Below are 22,682 nucleotides of genomic sequence, written 5' to 3'. Positions count from 1 at the left end.
GTGGAGCAGGGGTGTCGCACCACATTCTGGGCCCTGGGTACAAGGATTCACTGCGTTATTTTGTGCTTTAACTATTGAAAAATAGCAGATATAACTGCGAGCTTGTAGATCTGCCATTTTTGACAATTCTTGCAGGTTGAAAAACCTATGTTTCTATATCAGTGGTGCACAAACCTTTTCATGTAAAGGACCCCCAAAATTATATGTATTTGGCCACGGACCCCCATCTCAAAATATTTCGTTCCAGGGACCCCCCCAGAAGCAAAATTTGAGTTACAAATGTTCACTTAAAAAATACATATATTCAAAGATTTGCACACATTTTCATGAATATTCAAAAATAGCAGATAGTGCCACGCTGCGAGCTTGTATATCTGCTATTTTTCAATAGCTAAAGTATAAAATAATTAAGGCCCCTCCACCTTGGGCCCTTGTGACGCCCCTGACGTGGAGACTCAGACAATGCTGTGCAATATGATCGACAGACCTTGTAAACATGGAGCGCAGTGGAATGTACTGCATATTCTTTTATGAAATGTGTGTGCATTACAGAGAGAGAGACACACACACACACACACACACACACACACACACACACACACACACACACACACACACACACACACACACACACACACACACACACACACACACACACACACACACACACACACACACACACACACACACACACGAGAGACAGAGAGGGAGATTACAAAGAGAATGTGTGAGAGATATAGAAAGCCAGGTATAGTAAAATCACAGTAAAATGTTTATTTCTACCACTTTTTCGAGTCACGTGTTCAAATACTGGATTCTGATTGGCTAAATTCCGGAGGTTATCAGAGGACAACTGCCGCAAAGTTGTGTGTCCGAGATCAATGCGCCTCAGTGTACATCCGGGGACTTCAGGAGGTCCTTTCCCCCAACCAACAAATGACGGTGGCAACGGTCCTATGTTTACTAACGTGCATGCTATAGTCGCCGATTTATTTGGATCCAATGCAATCCGCCAACTTTAAAGCCCCTTTTCTCTGAACCTATGCCTTTCTGGAAGCGAACAGCCTCTATTTACGGCCGGAACGGTACTTCTAACTGACGTTAGCTTAGCTGTAAGCTAGACGCATGGATTAGTATGGAGTTGGCGCCATCTGTTGGTGAGTAGAAGATGTTGTTTGTGGAACTATCTGCTGTCTCGCGGAAGTTTTATAGGCAATAATGATTGTAACTTAAGATCCTTGCAAGTTACAACTATGTGTTTTCTTTCATGTATACGGGAAAAAGTGGTAGAAAAGCTATTTACCACTCGGGGTCGGACATTATGCTCTCATAATGTCCTGAGTGATGGTGTTATCGGACTCGGCTGCGCCTCGTCCGATAACACCATCACTGCGGACATTATGAGAGCATAATGTCCTCTCACTCGGGGTAAATTGCTTACGTATCCACTCGTAATGAACACTTTGGATTATGCAGTATAGTTAGGGGTGGGTGCGAAAAGGAGAGAGAGTGAAGATGGAGGAGAGAGGAAGAATGAGTAACCAAGTCTTATTGACCACTTTGACCTCTCCACTCCCTTCTCGCCCTTCGACAGGAATCCCTCGCTTTTCCCTTCCAAGACAGACAGACATAGAAGCCCTTCTCTGAATCTGAAAATAGAATCTTTCTCTACTATCTTTGTTGCTTATAAAACATTGCAATCATACGTAGTCAAATCCTGAGTGTTAATTTAACTCTGAAAGTGTATTTGAGATTTACAGAGGTACAAATGGATACGATAAGATTCTTTTGGCATACAAAAGACAGCTATCCGTGATGGGTAGATAACTGTATCAGTTATAAGGTACAGCAAACAAGCATACTGTTGTCAGTCAGTCATACATGTGGGTGGGTGACGTGACGTAACGTTTTCGCTGTCCTCGGTGTCAAACATGTATAAATAAAAAATATATTTGTCAAAAACCTTCTGAATATTGTGCAGGACATTAAGCTTTATGTGAACTTACTCAAGATTAAAACATTTCATTCCTCATTTCTTCAGAATTTTCAACCAAACATGGCAAAACTCATATGGTGTGACTGTCCTGACCTTGTTTCTCAAAGTGGGAACTTGAATAAAACTAAGAAAAAGAATTGCTAAAAATCATTTGAAAATGAATTTAGGCTAAAAAAATGTCTATTTGTGAGCCTATATCTTTTCAAAGTCAAAGCATAATGTTTTCAGTCATTTCTGATCAAAAACATTTTGTCCCCCAAACCAAAATCATTTGGTGTGACACTAGTTTGGACAAATTAAACAGGCAATTATTTGGACACCTATTGGCTAGAGAGGTCCTTCTTCTGTAAGGCTATTCAGCACTCCCAGCACAACTGCAAGACAGGTGTCTGAGGTGAGTTATGATTTTAACATTTTCATGAAATGCCATCTTGTTGAAACTTTGACAAACTCACCACTTTGGATGTCTGTTGGTGTGACACCTTTTCATTAAAAAAAGCTTAAGTTATTTGAAGTTTTGGTCATATTTCCATGTAGATCTAGGTTGCTTTGTTATAGCTAGCATGCTGTTAGCATGCTAATGTGTACATAGTAGCCTCAAGGTAAACCTAAATGCAGAAAACGTAATATGGTGTGACACTTAATCATAATGGTGTGACATGTCTGCTTGTCACGCCATATGACTTGATTGTCACACCATATGATTTATACTGTATTTAACTACAGATATAACAATAAATAACAAAGTTCCATGTTTCTTTTGTACATTTAAACATTTGTTTTAAACATTTTTACATAAAATGTAATTTAGCTTCATTCAGTGATACTTCAAATTCATCAGACAGAGCAGAAACCCCTTCACAGAAACCTTAACATATTGTTTCAATCTAAACAATATTTTCTCTTTGTCTTAAACTATACATTCCATTTTCTTTTGTCAGCTGGAAAATGACAAGTGCTGAGAGAACGAGAAAGTACAGGGAGAAACTAAACAATGACCCAGCAAGGAGAGAGGAGCCAAAGGGGCGAGACTGCACTTTCTACGAAGAGCAGGAGATTGTCTGTGGCATAGCAGAACCGCAACAAGGCAGCCGGTTTGCTACCCTCACCAAATACGACTGGCTGATGTACAATACAGTCTAAATGTATAATCTAATCTGATCTAATACTTTTGTACTTTCACTCACTGGACTGGACAGTGGACAGTGTTAAGGTAGGACCCGAGACAAAACTAGCGAAAATAGCTGATCTACAAGCTCTCAACACGTTGTGCTGTGAGAGCTTGTAGATCAGCGATTTTCAGAGTTGCGCAACCGAACACTCTTTAGCTAGTGGAGATGTGGTGTAATGTCATGATTCCTAATTACATTTGTTCAACACAAAATGCTGTGTTCAAGTTCAGGAGACTTCGGAAACAAGCAATTTACCTGAATGCTGAGTTCTGTTTCCACTAATTGGTGTTAATAAAATGTTGCCTTGGCTCCAAGTGTGGCTATGCGCCTTATTGTCTCTTTAGGATCCTTCTGCCATGGGCCGGCAGAAGACTTAGGTGTGCGTAGCATTTCTGTGCACATCCTCATCATCCATCTACTACTACAATTCTTTCTTATCCCATGTTAAAGCCCTACAATAATATCCTGTTCAGAAATATTAAGGCCATGTTATCCTGGGTAATTGTTTAATCAATCAGTAAAGTTCAGTACTCACTAATAGGTAGGTTAAAACACAGTTTGCTTTGACACATGAAGATATGATCATACGGTGTGACACTAAATCATTTGGTGTGACATTCCAAATAGTGAAAAATCATACCTTTATTAATGATTAAACCAAAAAAATGTTTATGGATTACATAGAGAATATTATCAGGAAGAGTCACAAATATTTGTGTAATTTTAGAGAAAGTTTTGACAGAATACATTTAAAATATGTTGTAAGATCATGAACATGGGCCTCACACAGAGTGTCGATTATGAAAAAAATATACAGATATAATTAATTTTCAAAAAACTATAGTGGATCACTGGTTAGTTATGATAAAGGACTTTGATAAAGTGAGTAACTTAAGAAAGATGTACTCCATTTTCATTTTATGAACAATTATTTTCATGTCACACCATATGACGATTTTAGGCACAAGTACAACAAACTGCTGAATAAAGTCTGATTCCAATAAAATATCTAAAAACAAAATGTATTTCCATAAGGTTGAGAGTGAGTAGAACAAAAGTAAATAACTTTTATGCCTGCAATTTAAAGTTTTTTTAAAAACACATTTTTTGGGGCGTCACTGACCCATGTATCAGTCATTTGGGTCCATGTCTATATACTAACACTTTAATTAACACTTTGTAGAGTGATTAGCCATCTCTAGAATGTATGTTTATTACCCCAAGTGGTTTGACCCTTACACTCCATTCCGCTGGCTCTTTGTAACCTTGGTGATGAAGGAATTCTTTAAGCTCATTGTAACAACGCACTCAGTGCAGGTTGCTCTGGTTAAAAGACCACTCAGCTACATGCCTTAGCCACATTAACCCTGGTCTCCCTATTTTTGGGGTAATATTTGGATAGGCTTAACTGTTCAAACATTTTCAAAAAACTTCAAAAGCTTTTCAAAAGATTTAAAGATTACAGAAAATAATGTGGTAGTTAACATTTAAACTTATGAGAAAATGTTTCAGTACAGTGCTGCTTATGTACCAAGTAAAAGGCAGTTGGGATGTACTGTATCTGTGACAGATCATACATTCCTCCTGCGAGAGCTTGCCAAAACAGATACACTTTCACTCATTCTTTACCACTAGTGTTATTATCCATACTTCTCAGTGTGACTGGGTTGTGTGCTGAAACGGTGTGGAGCAGCACTCACTCCGGTAGAGTCTAAACAACTCCGGATGTTTGCAATATTGTTAAGAGCCGAGGAGCCTGGCCCTGTTATTCTTGGCCCGGCTGATTGATTCCAGAGGAAAACCGTGTTTATGTCTCCACACTCCAGGCAACGGTAAATCGCACTAATTTCCCCTAGAATGTTGGTGTTAAAGCATGTACAGCAGGGCTTAACACAATCAGGAACTCAAGAGTTGCGGGTATAACGGTATGGAAACTTGTGCTGACCACATTAACTATTTCAGTGAGGTTAACAGTGAAACTCTCGCAAGAGACATTTGATAGAAACCTTTTGTATCCCCTATCCACTGTGGCTGATGGCATAGAAAATTATATATGATGAAAAACTTTAACATTTTGCCAGCCAAAGGTTTTAGGACAGGAAAGATTTTCCAGACTGCAGTTTCTCTGATGCTGGTTTCATCACTGCCAAAATTCACCAATATTTGTGGTGGTTGCTGGCTGGTTTTGTCCTCCCATCCAGACCACAAAACACACATATGCGTATCCTTATTCTGATTCCATTTTCAAGATTTAGAACAATTATTCTACCAAATGCAATTCAGCACATTGTTGCATACTGCATATTTCAGTCTAACATTTTCCATGTGATTTCTTTAACCCTTTAACCATTCAGGGACAAAACAAATCTTCCTTGTTGCCCTTATCTTCAACATCTTCAGCACACGCGCACACACACGCACATGCACGCATGCATACTCACACGCGCGCGCACACACACACACACACACACACACACACACACACACACACACACACACACACACACACACACACACACACACACACACACACACACACACACACACACACACACACACACAAAGAATACTTCAAACTGAGCCTAAACCATTTGATTTAATTCACATAATAGATGCACATTTGGGTGCCCTGGAGCCATAGGCGTCCTCCCCGCTGCCTCCTTGGCTCCCATGGGATGCATCATTTACTGGGCTACTGCCCTTTCCCCGCCCCTCTCCCCCTACCATCCAACTCCAGAGTGGCAGGATGGGCAAGGCATGCTGGCTGTGACACAGATGTCTGGGCTAATCGAATAACCATGGGTGGTGGGGGGAGGCAGCCAGTGGGACACAGTATAGCTCATGTCCTAATGTTCAACTGGCCCACATGCATGAGGTGAGAAAAGGCGGATTCATAATCAGTTGTGTGCTGTGGTGCGCAGCAGAAATATCTGATTTACAAGCTTGCAGCATGTTTGTTATGTGTTGTGAGCTTGTAGATTGGCTATTTTTGGTGCGCGATACCACAAGTAACCAAGTGTAAATTAGGCAAAAGGGGGGGTTCGGGGAGGGATTGGGAAAGAGACAGAGAGAAATAATCGAAAGGGTGACAAAGACTGTGATGTAGTAGAGCCAGAACGAGAACATTTGTACAAAAGTGTACAAATGGACCCAAATAGACCTTTGTGGCTTTATCTGGTTACATTTGTACACTCTCAGAGTTACAAATGGATAAATTAACAAACACTCAGGATTGTAATGTGTATTGTCTGTCTGAACACAATACTGTTTTGCCTTAGATCAATTATTTGATACATTCCAGTTCAAGTTCAAGTTCAAGTTTTGAAAATGATTGCTTCATAAAAGGAAATAAGTATCAATAAATGTGATTTAGTTAATAATTACATTGTATCCAGTGTGTCCAGCAGTGTCACTACTTTTATTACCAAGGCTCAAAATGACTAATTAGGGCAATAATAATCGGTGCTGAGCAGCAGTTTCAGTCTGGATGACCATTGATTAACACAAACCATTAATTGTTTAATGGTTTTAATGATTCTTCAACTGAGATGAGATGTTGTGGGAAAACAAAAAAAAACAAGATAATTGACCCCAAAAGGAGAATACCTGCTTAGGCCTTAAAGGAGTAGTTCAACCCCAAAATGACTTTTTCTCTATTGATTACTCATGCCATGGAAACTTGAGTTCAATAATATTTTTTAGTTTTTTGTCGCATTCCTAAGACAAAAATTTCATTACAATAAATATACCCCCATTGATTCCGGAGGGGGACCCGAAAGGATTTGAGTCACCATCCGGAATCAATGGGACTAAAATTAATATAACCGAATTCTTGTCTTAGGAATGCGACAAATACGAAAAAATATCATTGAACTCAAGTCTCCATGGCGTGAGTAATCAATAGAGAAAAAGTCATTTTGGGGGTGAACTACTCCTTTAAGGGTGTTTAAAGACACAGTACTAGTACTACTCCATTAGTATATCAAACACCATGATGATGAGGATTGACACTCATAAACAATGTCTTTCACCAAATGTATGTCCAGATTGTCCACCAAAGATGTGTTACGTGATTCTTTCCAGTTTCACTTACCCTGGGTGAAACACTCATTGTGTCACCTGTCCCAGGTGAAATGTGATGTCAGTGTTTCACAGGTGAAACATCGGTCCACATGAAACACTCTGGTCCCAGTTGAAACACTAGTGACTGGTGATGTTTCACCAGTGTTTCACATGGGACAGCTTAAACACTCGTGAAACACTGTTTCACCAGATTTTCACCTTGTCTCACCAGTGTCTCACCAGTGTTTCAACAATAGCTGTGGTGAAATAATGGTGAAACAAAAGTTGTTGTAAAAAAACAAACACTGGTGAAACAATAGCTGTGGACTGGTAAAACATTCTTTCACCTAACCACAGAAGGAGTAATTTTTTTTTTCTTTTATCAAATGAACAAACGGGACAAAGCTAGCAACTAAAAATGCAAACACAAATATCCCTATATCAGGGGTTCCCAAACCTTTTTGTCTCAGGGCACCCCATGAATATTATTTTAATCCGAGGCACCCCTACATTATAATTTTCACTCCCAGCAGCTACTGTATATTTATAGCATATCGTTGTTGTCGGGTGGAAACCTTGTAGGCCTTTGTCCAAAACCGTTCGTTTTGTATTTATCATCTATAAAATGTACTTAACTAGTGAAAACAGCAGATCTACAAGCACACAAGTGCTTGTAGATCTGCTGTTTTCACTAGTTTTGTGCAACAGTCTTGTATGATGAAGCAGGGCTTTGCTTTACCAAAAGACGTACACATTTGAAACTTGGAGATACCAGGTTTCTGCCCGACAGTGACGATATTTGAGTGATTATGTTGCGAGGAAAACAATGAGATAATAGCCATTTTGGTTAGAACTGACTGAAAATAACTTTGTACGTCAAGTTTAAAATGATACAAAATCTTTTTTCAAGTGTCCAGATAAATTCCAAATATTATCAAATTATCTCGCGGCACCCCTGGACTGCCGTTACGGCACCCCAGGGTGCCCAGTCACCCACTTTGAAAACCCCTGCCCTATATAATGTCCATAGTGTATAACAAGCAGCTACTGCTGTAGGGTGAGTGACGTGAAGCCCAGAGGTCTCCCTCCAGGTCCTGGGCCTCCAGTGACCAGAGAGACACGCTGGCTGAATAGTGATGGATTGGGGTGAGGGGAGTAAGGGGGTCTCAGCTGTCAGACTCCAGAATCATTTCCCTTGACAATTAGGGCTTGACAGCATCCTCTCTCTCCAACTCTGTGTCTTGTGTATTGTCTGCAACAGTGTAAAAATCCTGAGTGTTCATTTAACTATGATAAAGTACAAATGTAACGATGGTTGCAATTATACACTCTCTGAGTTACAAATGGACAAATTAACAATCAGGTCTTTACTGTCTAGTGTGTGTTTGTGTGTGTGTGTGTGTATGTGTGTGTGTGTGTGTGTGTGTGTGTGTGTGTGTGTGTGTGTGTGTGTGTGTGTGTGTGTGTGTGTGTGTGTGTGTGTGTGTGTGTGTGTGTGTGTGTGTGTGTGTGTGTGTGTTTGTGTGTGTGTGTGTATCTTGTGTGTTGTCTGCAACAGTGTCAAATCCTGAGTGTTCATTTAACTATGATAAAGTACAAATGTAACGATGGTTGCAATTATACACTCTCTGAGTTACAAATGGACAAATTAACAATCAGGTCTTTACTGTCTAGTGTGTGTTTGTGTGTGTTTGTGTGTGTGTGTGTGTGTGTGTGTGTGTGTGTGTGTGTGTGTTGTGTGTGTGTGTGTGTGTGTGTGTGTGTGTGTGTGTGTGTGTGTGTGTGTGTGTTTGTGTGTGTGTGTGTGTGTGTGTGTGTGTGTGTGTGTGTGTGTGTGTGTGTGTGTGTGTGTGTGTGTGTTTGTGTGTGTGTGTGTATCTTGTGTGTTGTCTGCAACAGTGTAAAAATCCTGAGTGTTCATTTAACTATGATAAAGTACAAATGTAACGATGGTTGCAATTATACACTCTCTGAGTTACAAATGGACAAATTAACAATCAGGACTTTACTGTCTAGTGTGTGTTTGTGTGTGTGTGTGTGTGTGTGTGTGTGTGCGCGTGCACGCGCGTGTTTGCACATGTGCTTGCGTGCATGTGTATGTTTGTGTCTGTGCGTGTGTATGGGGTGGCAGGCATGTCCTTTCTCATCTTCAAGGGTGGGGGGGACTGGAGCTCTGTTACACATCGATGGTCAATAATATATTCTCGAACATGTTCCACAATAAGTTCAGCAGCAGTGGGTTTCATGTGATGACTCCCAGCCCTGCTGCTGCGGTCACAGTGACAAGCCACTCCTGACAGACACAACGACCTCATCTTCTTCAGTTTCTTTTCTCATCCTATCTATCCCCACATAAGCATTTTTATTATTGCCTTCCCCCTCCCCCTCCCTCCCTCCCTACCCGCCTTGCCTCCGTGGTGACATCGGTGACTGTGGTTCATTGTCTAATGACACGCTGACGATGGCATAGCCACGCAGGCCTGGAATGAGCCTCTTCTCAGTGTCATTTACTGACTTTACTGACAACAAGACAGGGAATGTTGGTCGATCTCTCCCTGCTGTCTCTGTGAGTACTTATGTGTATGGATGTTGTCAGGGAAAGGTCAATTTTCAGGAAAATAATAATCAAAACTAATCCAGCTCCTTGCTTCGCCCCACCTGCCTATGTGCAGGGGCCCTATTGACCATATTGAACTAACACTAGCCTTTGCATAGATATCATATATTAAAATTGGCTAATAGGAGGGCGGAGGGCAGGCCACAAACTCTAGATGTGAGTGCTGCTAACCCGAACCTCTAATAAAGAAATCCTAACATACAATCCCAAGCGCCAAGCCGCACTGCATGAACCGACTGACCGACCAACCGCATGTTCATTGGCTAGGACTGATCACGTGGCAATCATGTGGCGCCGTGATTGCCAACAGCTGACGGCTGTGCATGTTTAGATCGAGTGAGCGATTCTGCCTCAAAATACTTCCTCATCTTGAATGCCTTGAATCAGCTGCGAGCACCCGAAGGGTGCAAGCCTAGGATGAGGCCGCCAGGCGGACGAAATTCTAGTGATTTACAAGTTATGCTGAAGACAAAGACAAAGTACTGCATACATGCAATGAAAAGGCTATAGACTGTAGGGCGAAAGTAATGTGACATCCATTGGTTCCAACTAGAAGCCTCTAGTTCAGCGAGAGAACAACCAAAACCAGTGTGCAATTATTGTGAAGGGGAGCGAGGGGTGGGTCTTCACTCAGTAGAACCAGTCATGAGCCCCGAAAGCATACCCTGATTTATCATCAATTTAAAAAATATGCATGGCACCATAATGAACAAACACGCATATCATACTTTGTGAAAGATTTTAAACTAGTGGTTGAAAACATGAGTCTTTATAAAAGGTTTACTAAGGTAATAAAACCAAGAGTAAAGTACGGTCAAGTTGACATTGACTTTCTATGGAATGATATTTATTTTGCAGCCAGAGGAGGGTAATCATTGCCTGCTGCTGGGCCATTAATGAGAGTTGCAGCGTTTTTTATTATTTCCGCATTGGTTTCATTTTTTATATTGAACACTTGCTGCCTGTAAAAAGCCATGGCCCCTGTTGGTCTGAAATACAACGTATAAATTAAGCATAGCTTAACACCATGGCCACGGAATGAATCTGGTAAAAGAAAATCTGCTTCCTTCCCAAATGAAACAGCTGTGGCCTATTACTTTTATGCATTACACTATAGATTGGATTCACACATTTTTCACAAACTATCTCCATTGTTGGCTCCAGTTAGCTGTACAAGGGGGTGTCGAATTAGCCTCCTCCAACATCGTCAAAGAAATTCCCATATGGATCACTGTTGACATGTAGAATATTCTATAGTATGTGATCTTCGCAGGCCAAGTCATCTACGCAATTAGCCCCAGTTAGCTGTGAGCACTGGTCCCATTCTTCCTCCTCTCCATTCGTTCCTACAGACCCTCGCAGGTTAATCACTCTCTCCCCGAGGTCCAGATGGCTGAGCCAGGGACAGAATTTTAATTACCACGCTCTGATTTCACACCTTGGGCATTGCAGGGGACGGAAATAGTGATGGACAAAGTATATACTCAGGTATTCAAAAGTACAAATTACGAAGTGTATTCTTTTCAATATCAATGCATTGCTGTATTTGAAATTTAGAACCCCCCCCCCCCCCCCCCAATTTTTTTTTTACTTTTTCAAAAATTATGAAAATAGCAAATGTACAGGTTCATAAAGTGTTGGGCGTGTAGATCTGTATTTTCACTATATTTGAAATAGAGCTTAAGTGGTTAATTCATAATATCTTTTTGTAAGTTTGGGTCTCAAGAAATAAAGTGGTTTGGAAATGCAGCAGATTGTAGGTCATGGGCTTGCAGAAAATACTCAAAACATTTACTTATGTACAGTAGTCAAGTAAATGTACTTAGTTACTGACCACCACTGGACAGCAACACAACACTCCCCCTCTCTCGACCATGTTCATTTCTCTCCTCCACGGACGCCAGCCCTGAACATGGAGGTCTGGAATAATAGGGTGAGACACTGGTAGACCAGTGACAGTGGCAGCAATTGGCAGTGTGTGGGCGTGCTAGTGGTAAAATAGAGAAGGTGAGAGAGAACAGAGGATGAATGAGAACAGCAGAGCGGAAGAGAGAAAAAGCATACGAGAGAGACGGACGGTGAGGTTGAGCAAGAGGATGGAGAATAATGAACGTACGTGAGGAAAAGACAGGGGTACTGTGGGACACTTAAGAGAGCAGAAGAAAGAACATTAAATAGTGGAGAGAGGCCAAACTAGTCAGAAAGGAGAAAGAGAGAGAGTTGAGAGAGAGCAGGAGAATGTGTATGGGGAAAGGGGGAAGGAGGGGATCTTCACTCTTGATAGGCTAGGAATTATATACTGTACGTATTCCTCATCAGGATCGATCCTGCAGTGCTTAATCACCCTTTAAGTCAACAAAACACAGAAGAAAGTAGCAGCTATAATCACATCTGTTGGAAGGCCTCTTCACCAATATACACTCTTCGACCAAAACATAGTGCAGCGGATTGGGGGGTCCAGGGTCATAAATCTAAAATAATATGGAAAGTTTTCTTTGAAAAGACAGTGGGTGGTCGACACCCCTCCCCATGTATTCTTTCATTCTTCAGACAGACAACAAAAGGCTGAGAAGAGACAGTAAAAATGGGAAATAGGAGGAAAGGCCAGCTAAGGAGCGTGTGTCTTAATTGCTCAACCATCGACACACAGACAGGACTGTTTCTTTAGTTATACTGAAAAAAGAAAAAGAAAAAAACTACTAAAACACTGTGTTCCAGCCAACAACAGCCATATGAAAACTATGTTCGCTTACTGTTCTAAGCTTAGATGAGAATGTGCAGGAAAGAATTGTAGGAGTAACCATGTGATATTCCAGCAGTCCTGTTGATTATATATTACGGCTAATCTTGCAGACTCCTACTGGGTTCAATGCCAGGGCTCAAAGGGAAATGAAAAAAATGTTATTAAAACTCCCAGCAGGCTAGAAGCACCGGATGAAACATAAAAAAGGCATTTACATCCCAGTCAACTGATTCAAGATTTCAAAATCACTTTTGCAAAGTTTATTGTCATTATGAACCAATGCTGCTATGAATATTTGTCAGAAAGCTGTTTGAGCAGTCAACTCTGACCACTCGTAAAAAAGTCAATACTATAAAAGTGACGAATAAGTGACATCAGCAAAAATGATAACAACTAAACTGTGCTTCCAGGAAGGTGGTTGAAATCAGGTATGAGGACAGCGAGGGGAGAGAATGGAGAGCGAGTGTGACAGAGGGGACCAGGTGCCTGGGGCTGGGGCAGCTGAGTGAACCATTGATTGGGTAGAGTTTAGCAGCAGGATGGAGCACACCGGGTGTCTTTTTGTCATTGCTAAACACCTGTCTGTGTTGGAACAGGAAGCAGAGGGCTTGAACACGGGAGAGAATTGGATCACTGATCATGTCCCATGTTCTAGTTCACTCAGCACACTTTAACCGCTTGAACCCAAGCATCCTAGTTGGGAAGCCACGGGCCCAAAAGCTCAACGAAAAGGGTTGAACCTGTGATGTTAAGGTCCACAGAATGAGAGGCCTGTCTGCCGGAAACATCGCGAAAAAAGGTTATGGCCATTTGTATATTCACTGTCCCATTGACTCCACTATACAGGAAGTAGCATGTGAGGAGTCAAACTAGGGGTTTATCATGATTCTGAATCCATTGCAATCATTTGTTTTGCACGAAAAACATTCCTTTAGCCCCACATAACTATGGTATAGTGATGAGTCATCACTTTTCAGTTTTGGCCATAACTTTTTTTCGCGATGTTTCCGGCAGAACAGGTCTCTCATTCTGTGGACCTTAATGACCACATAAATAGAAAATAAATAAGGACTGACCTGGCCACCTGCACTTGGACAGACCAGACGGACATAGATAAGAGAGCGCCTAAAGACACATCCATTATGTAATCTATCACCAGTAAAAATTGGCATATAGTAGTCATCTATCTATCTACCCAAGTGATGCATACAGTATACAGTTGACACTGAATTTGTCTGCCTATAATTACATACACATCCAACCACATTGCACCCCAGGCATGTTGACTTCAAAACTAGTGCTATAAGTATTTGATTGATATCTGTATCTATGCCATTTCCGTTCCATTCGATCTTGTTTTGAGCTAGAAAGATGCAATTGGAAATTGCAAGTGTGGTTGCTGTGACACGGGTCTCACTTGCAAATAACTCTGTCAGTCCTTGTCCTTATTTGAGCGGTGCTAACCATTCCGTTCTTGTCCCTTTTATACCCATATATGGAGTCCCTGATGTCATCAATATTAAGCCCATATCTGGGTATGCCCATATATGGACATACTGGGCTCTATTTTGATTGTCTTAAGTCTTAAACAACTCTGAAGAGATTTCTCAGTCGTAATAAAATCGAGGCGAGTCATGGCGCGCTCCCGTGATTCAGTCCTTACTCAATCGTTAATTGTGAGGTAGTGGTCCGACTCGATTTTTACCCCGACTTGAGACCCCGATTCTGTTACGAGAATATCAAACTGGTTTGATATTTTCACAAATCGGGGCTGAGTCTGAATGAGTCAGACTCAGCCCCGTAACAACCAAAACAGAATGCTTTGAGCCAAAACAAAAGCCATTCATTCCCCAAGACGCCGAGTTGCCAGACTGGTCGACTCGCCACTAGTAACTGTTGGTGCGGCTACGACAGTCCTTTATTTCACATTGTATCATAATAGTACATTATTCCAAACATACAAAGTTGATAGGATCAATCTGCGCCGGCTATGGAAAGGAGAGGAGAGGAGAGGAGAGGAGAGGAGAGGAGAGGAGAGGAGAGGAGAGGAGAGGAGAGGAGGAGGTGGGCGGAGCTCGGAGTGTGTGCATGCAGACGCAGTGATAGAAAAAGTACTCACATGTTACTTAAAGGGGCACTCCACCACTTTTCAACCTATGTTCATATAATTGATCCTCACTCAAAAATAGCTTTTCTTTCTTTTTTTTTTTTCAGAGGGCTGTGGGCAGGTCAGAAACCCATAGTCTTGTGACATCATCGATTGCCAATCCAGCTTATAGAAACTGCAGGCTTTCTATTCCTGAAAAGTTGCAATTTTAAAGTGGAAGCCATTGTTCTCGCGATAATAAAAATCTTTTTTTTTTTCAAAAATATTGATAAAAAAAATTTTTTTGGAAAATGATGATGTCACAAGACTATGGATTCTGAACTTCCCACAGCTCTCCTAGGAGACTTGGACTAAGTAGAAAAAAATTGTGATATTTTATCATGACCATTAGTGAGGACCTATTATATGAAGACAGGTTGAAAATTGGTGAACTACTCCTTTAAGTACCAGCTCTTATGCCTTAACTTAAAGGCCTGTCCATCCTGTCTTTTTTTTAAATACATTTTTCGGAACTTCTGGCATGTTACAATCTGGCAAGCCATCGTCAAAGAAAGGGGAACGCCCACTCGGTCTGCACCTCTTCCTTTAAAATCCCTTTTGTGTATTTGGTCTGTGACAGAGTCAATGGCGTAGCCATCATGACTCTTGTCTCGAGAGAATGGGCATGTTATGAACGATCCAGACCCCTCAGGTCATCTGGGACAGGTTATCTTTCTGTCGCCAGAATCTAAACTAAAATGTGGTGATGCAGCATTCAGTTTTTAATGCACCACATATCTGGAACAAACTCCCACTGCAGGTCTGCTACAACTCTGTTCTTTACACTTGCAGCTTACCGTAATGACAAAATGACAAATACTCAATCCCTCTCCCTGGAACCAAATGTTAGGATAATACTTGCAGGATTGTCATGGTGTCATGTCATCTTGTCATGGTGACAAGAGACCCACCAAACATTAGAAGGTGTGATAGTGTTTGATACTGTACCAACCCAAACGAGTCTGGAGAGCTAAAGCCTGATTTATACTTCACCGTACGGTATGATAATGTTGCGTACCAAATATAGCCGATCTACAAGTTCACAATCTAATAAATACAATTGAGCAAGCACAAAGTGGTCGCAATTTAGAACCTGAATGTTTAGCTACATTGTCTCGCTACACCTCTCACAAACATAGCCACCACGTCGAACAAGCGTGAAAATTTACAACTGTCCACATTTTAAACATGCCACTCTTTCAACGGCATTTATTTCAATTTAACAACATCTCGCCTTTCGCCTCACGCAGAGCAGCCAGTCCTGACATAGTATTCTGAACATTCTGGCCAGTGCTGAAATGCTCATCAGGGTATCAAGTTACAGAGGGAGGGAGGGGGAGGGAGGGGGGAGAGGAGCTGAGCAGAGTAGAGTATCGAATTACAACAGAGGGGGGTGTGTGTGTGTGTGTGTGTGCGTGCGTGTGTGTGTGCGTGCGTGCGTGTGCGCGCGCGTGTGTGCGCAAGCGTTTTTTTTTACCCAAAAAAAAAAAAAAAAAAATTTTTTTTTCAAAAAAAACTTTTTTTTCAAAAATGTTTTTTTTTCAAAAAAATGTTTTTTTTCAAAAACCTTTTTTTTTCTCAAAACACTTTTTTTTCTCAAAAAACTTTTTTTCCTCAAAACACATTTTTCTCAAAAAACTTTTTTCCCTCAAAAAACTTTTTTTTCTCAAAAAACTTTTTTTTCTCAAAAAACTACCATATTTGGCCATTACACACACCACACTGCCGCAACATGGCGGTGAAGGCCGCACAGCGGCCTGAACTCTAGACTTTTGCGGCCCGAAGGGCCGCAAACTTCTAGTGCTTTACAATGCAACACCACTTTGCGTTCCCACCATCGGTGCAATATTCTGGCTCAGGACCCCACTGCTGTTCTTTGGCTGCTGTGAGGTTGTGTTAGCGGATGCTTTAATGTTGCACGGTGCAATGATTTACAATAGCGGAATCCCCTTCCTCTGCAGATCTGCTATAAGCCGATCTCTCTCTTCTCTCTCTCTCCAATTACACTTGATGGCTCTCTTGAAAAGTTAAACGACCAGTTTTTGAAACACTATTCATGTGAAATCGCATCATGCAGTGGAGATATGTTTTTAGGAAGGGCCTAATTTTGCAGATTGAATTTTACTGCGAGGGAACAATTCCAATTCTTGTAAACAAGAATGTGGGACACCAACATAATTATCTAAGTAAGGAGATCTGACACTGTCGACCATCACACACTGTTTTCTGTTTGTTAAATAGGACTGAAACCATTGTATTGCTTCTAAAAAATAGAAATATTACAGTTTTGTTGGAAGACGTCATGGTTGACGGTGTCAAACAGTCTCTTCAGATCAAGAAACACAGCACCCACACATGGGTTCCCATCTAACAAAGATTTCACCTTTTCAATAAGGACACAGTTTGTCTGTGTGTCTCTGTGTGTCTCTGTGTGTGTGTGTGTGTGTGGGTTGTGGGGGATGATTCATTGCAAGCAGCTGTATTATCACAAGATGCACACAGTTATCACAAGATGCACACCGTAAGCCATAAAGTACACACAGTATCACTTCTACACTTTTACACTTTCATGTGATATCAGATACTTGGGATGGCACACTGGTTTGTCTTCACTTAATTTTTTGGTGTGTGTTCATCACGGGGCTCCAAATCCTTTGTGTACATATTGTAAGAGAGAGCTGTGACATTCTGACACCCAGTGATCAGAAGAGAGAGGCTATGCAGGCCTCACTGTAATTTAACTGGAATGCAGGAATGGAAGCGTACAGAGCTTGTGTCTGTGTTCTCAACGATCCGCCCTCTGCTTCTCTGTCTCTCTGGTCTCTCTCTCCGTTTTCCAGAGAAGTGGGGAGGACTGAAAGTGCTGAGTGAACTGCAGGCAGACACCAGGGCAGAGTGCGGGGGAGTGAGCAGACAAGGTAAGTCAAGTCAGAGAGAGGAGTGGGCTGCGCATGGAAGCATGCGCCATACTGGAATACAGCACAGAGGATGAGAGCACATACTGTCCATGCAAGTATCAGCTAGTTTCTCACAGTGATACTGCATGACATTGTGTTCAATTTTGCACGTTTACAGTGAAAACATGTGAAAATGTGCATCTACTTTTCCTGATAAACAGCCTGCCTGGAAATTGTGCAGTGGGTGAGATATGGCTATCTGACCGCTCAAGAAGATGTCAGATGCATCATGACAGTTTCCACAAAGTTGTTGACAGCTGACACAGATAAGACCTGCTTCCATCTGAATGGATTATTTATCAGCGGCTGTTAGAATGTCACAGCTATCAGCATGTTGACACCATGCGCAACATCTCAGGATGGTATTTTGGGCAGGTGTTGGATAGGACAGGAAGCACGTGAGGTTTCATTGACGTAGTAGCAGATAGTAGAGTAGCAGATTTGCTCGTCTTCAGGGTGAAAATCTACCCTAAAACAGAATTCACAATTATTTCACATCCATTATTCACATGTTCTCGGTTTAGACCCGATTTGTAAAGATAGAAAAGGCTCCCTGCAAGGTGGAAGCAAGATGAGTATGTTCATAGTTTATTCTGGACCCTATAGAGCATCGCAGCGGAAGTGGATTCCTGGGGTCACTTAATATTCCCCATTCATTTTCGCCATAGACTTTTACAAAAATATTTATAACAATTATGTTAAGCCTCGAACCAAGCCATCCAGGATGGAGGTGAATCATGACCATAAAACCTTTGATCCTATGTGAAAACATATTTTAATATTACATTATTTGATATACTACATTTAATAACTACCCTTTGTTTAGCGATTTTCAAAATGTTCTTTTCATAGAAAAAAAGGTTATATGGTCATGATTCACCTCCATCCTGGATGGCTTGGTTCGAGGCTTAACATAATTGTTATAAATATTTTTGTAAAAGTCTATGGCGAAAATGAATGGGGAATATTAAGTGACCCCAGGAATCAACTTCCGCTGCGATGCTCTATTACTGTAGTTGCTACTGGGGTAGTAACTGTGTTCCCTGGGGTCCACACAAAAACATGAAGCAAAGGACACGCACAACAATGCATCCTCATACCCGTTTAAAGATGGAAAATGTCACCAAGTGGCATTTCCCCGAGCTCCATTGATAACGAATAGGAAAATAACGTTGTGGATATGGCAACGGTCTCCCAAAATGTAATTAGCTGACCTAAAGGACAAATAACTGAAAATGTATTTTTCAGTTTGGCTAATTGTTGTTAAACCACACCCACCTTCTCTTGAAGGGAATAAGGCATAATTGCGACCGTAAGGTCGCAGTTTAGTATGAAAACCTCCACCGGCCGTCCGTCGGTCACACGTGCGGTCGACCGCACGTCACACGTGCGGTCGACGTGTGATGAGGTCACGATGAGTCATCTATGCCCAAATATAGATTTCTAGGTCAGATGGCCCATAGAGTTTGTGATGTCAAACCTAGCAACCCAATATAAACAAACCTGATGTCAGACCTGAAGTATCCTTTTATACCCATATATGGAGATACAGAGATCTCCATATATGGGCATATTAGAAAGCCCATATATGGGCATATACGGATGACATCAGGGATATCCATATATGGGCATAAAAGGGACAAGGGCTTACAGTTAAGAGATCTCCATATATGGGCATATCAGAAAGCCCATATATGTTCATATACTGATGACATCAGGAATATCCATATATGGGCATAAAAGGGACAAGGACTTACAGTTAAGAGATCTCCATATATGGGCATAAAGGGACAAGGACTGTTACAGTAGATATAGAGATGTCCATATATGGGCATAAATGAACAAGGACTGACAAACACTGAGATCTCCATATAACCTATGGGAATATAAGGGACGAGGACTGTCAGCTTGTAGACCTATTTTCTAAATATTGTTGTACATTAAAAACTTGAAATGGGTCGTTCTGCATAGTACTTGGGATTTGTTGATGTAAATGTTCACATAGAGTGTAATAATTGGTAAAACAAACTTTTGGCCTATTTGTGGAGATAAGCGACCAACGGTCGCTTATCTCCCGATTAGGGAGTCTTACTGGTATGCTACTAGTTGGAAACGAGCACTTAAACATCACCCTGTTAATTCTGCACATATTACAATTAGACTACTTTGACACAGTGGCTGATTATTTTCTGTCAAAAGTGGAGGCCTACTTTCAACTGTAGACAACCCAGAAACCTTAAACAGAAACATTCATCCCTATCAATAGGCTGGTGATACAGTGGCCTGTTTTGACATCTCCCATGAGGACAGCGAACCTTGATTATATTATGGCCTCGTTATGAAACAAGTTAAAGAGCGCAATTTCTGCTTGGGGTTATCAATGATGCCCTTGTAGTTAGTCTGTGCCCTATTTCAATGCGGAACTAAAACTCCACACAAAAATCACATCCATTCAAGCCGCACATTTAGTGGAAAAGTTCAACACTTAACAACAGGCTATTGCGGGAACACTGACATATGGCTTCCACAGAGGGGCACCAGCTTATAACTCTCTCCCCCCATACAAATATCAATACATTGGGGTCCAGCAATCTGCTGGGAGGAATGATCAGTCCCAAACCCCCTGAGGTTAGGTAGACAAATTAATTCCAGCTGGTGTAATGTCCCTCTAAACATGTGGTTCTGGATGGAATCCTACCTTCTCCATTTTGTGTCATATGCCTGCTTACAGCAGCCCACTAAAAATACATGTTTTTTAAGCTTTTTGACAGATGTTGATGCTTCAAAATGTACACCAACAACAATAATCAGCACTGATCGGGGTCTTTAAACCCATCCAGATGCCACAGTATCCCAACTAGAAGCAGTGCTCTTCCGAGCACAGGTCTCCACCAGGCCGTGCGTCCTAGTGGTGCTACTGTATAATAGGCCAGTGTAAAAAGGGTGGCATATGTTCTTCACCTTAGATCTTTCATGGCAATCGGACGCTGCATGCATGATTTGAAGCATTGTATTCCAAAAATGTGTTTTGCTAAAGTCTACCTGCTGGTGGTGCTATAACAGGCCAATGTGAAAAATGTAGCATTTGTTCCTTGACCTAGTGGGAATAAGTGTGGCAAATTTCACGGTAGTCGCAAGCTGCGTTGATGATTTGAGGCATTTTGTTCAAAAACTGAGCAATCCTGCAAACTTTGGAAGCTAATATTAGCCAATCCGGATCGAATATGAAATATCAGACGGATCGGACTTGATCACATGACTATAGAGATACTGTGTACCGATTTGCGTGATTTTTGGATAAAATCTCAAGGAGTAATATCCAAAAATGTGTTTTACATAAGTCGGCCCAAAGGTGGCACTATAAAAGGCTGATGTGAAAAATGCAGGGCAAAGGTTTATCCTTAGCCTCTAGGGAGTGCGCTTACAAAGTTTGAAACTGATCGGTGGAGTTATAGGTAAAACCACAAATCGGCCTGTTATAGCGCCACCATGGGGCGGCATAGCTCAGGGGTAGAGAAACCGTTATTAGAGCACGAAGGGTTCCCGAAGGGTTCCCAGTTCGAATCCGGGCTCCCCCTGAGTTAATGTCGAAGAGTCCTTGGGCAAGACTCTGAACCCCTAATAAGCCCTTTTGCAAATCCCGCCCCATTCTGCCCTGTTACTATGATAGGACATTTGACCCTGGGCAGATTGTTTTTATAGTGGCAGTGAATGGGATTTTTTTTCCCCTTCATAGCCTCATTACAGCTATATAAAGTACCAAAGGAAAAACATCTAGGTGATATTAATAAAAAGGGAAGACAAAGGTACAGTAGTTACATTGCAAAACAGGGGGTTTACCCGAAAATATATGTTTTAATTTGTTTAATCCCAGTGGGACAGAATCCTCTTTGCAGATTCTTTTATAGTGGTAGTGGATGGGATTTTTTTTCCCTTCATAGCCTCATTACAGCTATATAAAGTACCACAAAAAACACATCTACGTGATATTAATAAAAAGGGAAGAAAAAGGTACAGTAATTACATAGCAAAACAGTAGTTTTCCCCCCGAAAATAAATGTTTTAATTAGTTTAATCCTCTGGATCAGAAAGAGAATAGACCGCGCATTGCATCCTGGGTAGGAAGAGGACAGAACTATAATCCTAACCTCACATAATAGGCTGGCTTTTCGTAATTCTGCCCATTTAAAATATATGTACCCAATCGTGACTCTTAGACCATTGATATGGTCCATGTGAACTAGTTTGTTGAAGCTTATTCATTATGATGAGCGAGATCACGGCCGAGATCGCGGCCGTACCGGGCGATCGCCGTGTCGCGCACTGCGGACAGTTTTGAAAGCCACATTTAACATTCTCCACTGCACAAACTCCACCCCCGATAGCAAAAAGTGAATGTTTTTTTCTGGTTGGCCAGTCAGGGAGTCTCAGGGACCAATCAGAAGGCTGACAAACGGTCTATTGCTCCCGGTGAGCAGGTTGGTGCCTTGCATGGTTTCCTCCACCACCGGTGTATGAATGTGTGCGTGAATGGGTGAATGTAATGCACAATCTCTGTAAAGCGCTTTGGATAAAAGCGCTATATAAATGCACCATTTACCATTTACCATTTACCATGAGGCTAATTTCAAAAATTTGAAGTGGCATTTCTTCCTCAACCTAGTGGGAACGTGCGTGCGCAATTTCATGATAATTGCACTTTGCGTTTGTGATTTTTTTGAGGCATTTTGTTCAAAACGGCTCAATCCTACAAACTTTGGAAGCCAATCATAGCCAATCAGGATGGAATATCCAAAATCGAACAGATCTGTGTCGATCACATGACTGTCGAGATACTGCCTACCGATTTGTAGGATTTTTGGACAAAATCTGTAAGAGTAGTGCACAGAAATGTGTTTTGCGAACATCGGCCACTAGGTGGCGCTAGAAAAGGCCCATTTGAAAGATTTAGGGCAGAGGTTCTAGATTGGCATCCAGGGAATGCGTGTG

The sequence above is a fragment of the Nannobrachium achirus genome (assembly GCF_963921795.1).
Source record: "Nannobrachium achirus genome assembly, chromosome: 20".
Classification (NCBI taxonomy): Eukaryota; Metazoa; Chordata; class Actinopteri; order Myctophiformes; family Myctophidae; genus Nannobrachium; species Nannobrachium achirus.
This window is presented reverse-complemented; position numbering follows the sequence as displayed.